The sequence below is a fragment of the Macrobrachium nipponense genome, chromosome 38 (assembly GCF_015104395.2).
Source record: "Macrobrachium nipponense isolate FS-2020 chromosome 38, ASM1510439v2, whole genome shotgun sequence".
Classification (NCBI taxonomy): domain Eukaryota; kingdom Metazoa; phylum Arthropoda; class Malacostraca; order Decapoda; family Palaemonidae; genus Macrobrachium; species Macrobrachium nipponense.
Window position 1 is genome coordinate 50,149,842 of NC_061098.1, and position 5,000 is coordinate 50,154,841.

A 5,000-nucleotide genomic window follows, 5' to 3' on the forward strand; every position below is an offset into this window, starting at 1 on the left:
TTATCAAGATACAAGTAAAATAAAAAGGAAAAGCAAGAAAGGTTGTTTATCGTTTTGAATTAAAGTGATTGGCCTAGGGCTTTTTTTCATCTTCAGAGAAAGTAGCGGCATGGTAGTATCTGGGAAAATTAGTTCAAATTCATTTTGCTGTCAAATAAATCATAAACACTCCCAGAATCTCGTTCACTATAGAAATGACAATTTAGTGTCAAAATAAATCAAATCAGTTTAGGTTTGTCTTGCTTGTCATATAGATCGCACCCTTCCCATCATTGAGAATCCTCTTCTCAGGTCATAGCAAGTACAATAGAATGCCATTAGGATTCCTTTGGAATCACCTCAGGATTTGCTACCTGGCATTAGTGCCGATCGCATCATCTTTGATAACACCCCGCGTCACCCCTTAACGACGTCCTTCAAGACGAGACCAGGAAGCTGACCGTCCCTCAAGTCTATTGTCATAGTCCCTGTCCAATTCCATATGATCACCTCTAATGTCCTCTAGTTGTCATTAAGTGCCTCACACCTATCGGCTGGCAGGACCACCTGCAAATGGTCAAATTACGTGGAAGGGTAGACAGATTCAATTCTCACACTGCTCCTTCTTCTATTTTATCAATTTCCTTAGGATCGCGATGCCCGCATTAACACCTATAATCCGCGACCATCCCCTTTTATGTCATTTGCGGGTCATTTAAGATCTGACCTGACCCTTGCCTTTTCACACTTAGTAACTCTGCCTATCCTAACCTTTCTCTCCCTTGAGATGCCCTTCTTTTGTTATAGACAATATAGACAAGATACTGTCGAAATACTGTTTTCTTCCAGCCTTACCTGAGGATTAAGATGGTCTGTGTGGTAGATTTGAGTAATGCCAGCTGACCATCGAAAACCTCCCAGATAGTCGCCGCACTGATTGCCCTAAGAAATCAGTTAGGGAGGAAGCCTTGTCACAATACCATACATCTGTATATATCTCTGGACCCAGTTTAAGTTGAGAGAGACTCAGGAGGCCCAGCACTGCACACTTTGTTGGTGCCTTATAATCAGACCTTAGGCAAGAAGTCTTCTTGGGACTTATACTCAGATGAGCTTTCTGCTATATCTCATTCCCTATCACTCACTATGGCCTTATGTAACCAGTCTACTGTGGTCGTGAACTACCTACTCCAGTTATTGCCTCATCCTACATCTGAGTTTAAGTCCACTGACTCATCAGATAAAGTTCCAAAAACTGTATTTTCTATTAGCCATCAGTGCCGGTAAATTAGTCCCTATTCCTAAAACCTACAGCCTATTCCCAGATCCTCAATCCATTTCTGAATTTTTCCTTTTTATTTCCAGTAACCAAACACTGACCTCCTTATTTTAGTGACATATATTGGTGTAATTAGTGAACTGATTTAATCATATCTTTGATCATTGATTTGTTATATTTGTGGCAACCCCATTGAGAAAATCTTTGCTTGAAATCATACTGTGAATTACATAACTTTGTTTTTGTACTCACGCCGCCAATAGAGTAAATTCTAGAAAATTCTTAGCTTTAGTCATTATAACTTTGACTGTCTTGCAGATTTACCGGAAGTCTTATAGTGTCCATCTATGCGTCAAGCAACGGTTTTTTAAATCATATGCTAATACATCATTTCCCAAGTGTTCAGTGCCTGTATAAGAGTGGTGCATTTACCTGCTGTTTTGTGCCAGACTTGTCAAAGGAATTCCTACTTTCTCTTAGAATGAGTTAATCTTAGAAGTTAATTCTAGTTACTTAGTTGCAATCAATTTGTACCTGGTGTGGCACTAGTTAGTTCTTTGTAACCCTTTTTTTAAACGTACTAAACAGTGGCCGCGGGGTTCTATATTATCCCAACCCCCTGTAATATCTCAGTATTTTAAATGAAATTTATAATTTATTTTAGTGGACTGATAGTGTTTCTCATGAACTGTTTGGTAGACTAGTATATTTTTGACGGCATTACGTTTACTATTCTGTTTGCTGACCTTTGTCGGTCCGTTGTAGTCACTAATTAATGGTCGAGTGTCGACGGTAATAGATTTGAGCCAAGTCGTTCATTTATTTAAATCAACTATAAGCCTGGGACCCAACGGCGTGACACGCGAATATATATATATATATATATATATATATATATATATATATATATATATATATATATATATATATATATATCTATATATATATATATATATATCTAATAAAAGGAGCCCATAAAAACACCAAAATGTAGAGAGAAAAGTACTATATTTCAGAGACTGCTGTCTCTCTCTTCAGGTATATGAATGAGAAAAGTTTACAGAAAAGGTGGTATTTATACCAAGAGATTCGTCCACAAGTAAGCCAATTTAGGTCACCCCCGCTGATAATCTTCCTTTAATCTTCTTAAGCGTTGGTTGAATGAACACTGCGTCGACGATATCTGATATCCAATTCCCTTTTGAGATGTTCATTACCTGCTTCTCTTTTATTAAGGCCGATTCCATCATTTGACTCTTGTACCGGCAGTTGCTGCTATAAATTACACGTGACATATTCCAGTTTATTCTATGGTTATGTTCATTTTATGGTTGAAAATAGCCGAGTTCTGTTGTCCATACCTAACTGACTGTGTTTTGTTGTATTAATCTCCTGGGGAAGTGGATTACCTAGTAAATCCGATGTAAGATTGGTCACAGTCCTGGCATGGGATCTCATATACCCCAGAGTCTTTGGGAGATGTCTTTTGTTGGACGTTAATCAGGGATTTGGCTAAGGTATTTGGGTAGGTAAATGCAAAAGGGTTGGATTTCCCAAGGGTGTGAGTTACTCTCTTAATCGTCTCCAGGTGGGGAATTTTTATTTTATTGTTGGGTGTGTCTCTGGTCTTGTCTTTAGGGGGTCGGTAGAAAATTACGTTTGCTTTTTTAATTGCTTTCTCAATTATTATGGTCAGGATACTTTAAAGATAGAAAGTTGCTTGCGAATTAGTTCAAATTCTTTTACCAGGAAATCTGGGGAAAACAAATTCGTAAAGGCTCTTAAGAATAGGTTGCTAGCTACACCTATCTTGATAGTAATGTCGTGATAGCTAAAGTAGTGAATATATGAAAGTGAGAACGTTGGTTTTCTGTATATGGTAAATTTGTATTCTGTCGTGCCTCTGATTATTAAAACATCAAGAACAAAAGGAATTTTTGTTGTCTGTTTCCCATTCAACTTTAAATTTGATGCTGGGCACTAATGCTGGGCACTAATCCAACCCTTTTGCATTTACCTACCCAAATACCTTAGCCATATCCCTGATTAACGTCCAACAAAAGACATCTCCCAAAGACTCTGGGGTATATGAGATCCCATGCCAGGACTGTGACCAATCTTACATCGGATTTACAGGTAAATCACTTCCCCAGAGATTAATACAACACAAACGGTCAGTTAGGTATGGACAACAGAACTCGGCTATTTTCAACCATATAAAGGAAACATAACCATAGAATAAACTGGAATATGTCACGTGTAATTTATAGCAGCAACTGCCGGTACAAGAGTCAAATGATGGAATCGGCCTTAATTAAAAGAGAAGCAGGTAATGAACATCTCAAAAGGGAATTGGATATCAGATATCGTCGACGCAGTGTTCATTCAACCAACGCTTAAGAAGATTAAGGAAAAAGAAAAATTTTTTATCAGCGGGGGTGACCTATTGCTTACTTGTGGACGAATCTCTTGGTATAAATACCACCTTTTCTGTAAACTTTTCTCATTCATATACCTGAAGAGAGAGACAGCAGTCTCTGAAAATATAGTACTTTGCTCTCTACATTTTGGTGTTTTTATGGGCTCCTTTTATTAGTTGGAATTCTGTTGTTACAGAACATTTTACCAGTCATATATATATATATATATATATATATATATATATATAATATATATATATATCGTTTTCTGTTTCGTTATAACTGTGTTTGGCAATTAATCTCTTGCTGTTTCAGGGGTTATTGTGTTCATGCGTCTCGCCTGTTGTGTTCAGTCGGTGTTCTTTTACCAAAATTACACTAATGAACGCACTTAAACCCCACCGTTGGAGAGTGAGAGAGAGAGAGAGAGAGAGAGAGAGAGAATCTGCAACTTCTCAGAAGGAGCTGGTAATCAGGCTAACCAAATACTCGAGCAGTGCTCCAAATGGGGTCGGGGAGGAAAACCTTTTACTTCGTCCACTTGGTTCTACTGCCAACCCCCTGATAAAATCCTTAAAGAAACCCTCAAATCCCTTCCCCACCATTCCCCTCCCCCTTCTCCGACACCACCACCAAAGTCCAACGCTCGCCAAAGCCCTAATGCTTTTCCCAGTTGTAGCAGATAGCATCATTCATCGCAATGATCGGGCGACATAAATTCAGAATTTCAGGTGTGTAATGACTTTCATGAAACATGCAAGTCATTACACACCTGAAATTCTGGACGAGCATGACTTGTGATTCGAACGCAGACAGTATTTCTTTCGCCCTTTCAGTGGCGCGACATTTTGCAGAGAAGGGAAAATAGAAGAGATATCTTCTAAAAGTGTCTGAACTATAAGTGAAACATTTTCATGGAGGATGCATTTTATTATCACTGAAGCGGTGTCAGTAGGTTCTAAGATTTAAGAAATTTTGTTAAATTTATCCTAGTACTTAATTAAATTAAATGTCATTTTCACAGCAGAATTGAAGCGGTTACCAGACCATGGTCTCATAATTATTTAACAGCAAAGTATAGATAGAGCGAATAATATTAAAATTATTTAGTTTTTAATTAAACTTGATTCGCTGAACATTTAAAAAGGAAATTCTTTTAAAACAGATGCTTAAGAACATCATATCTAATGAATACTAGAATCTTGATATATGACATCACATCCCTAATGATAGTTGCTAAGTCCTTCATTATTTTAATATTCATGAGAAACATTTATATTTATATGAATATAAAAATACATGTCATGTAAGCCGACTGTCAT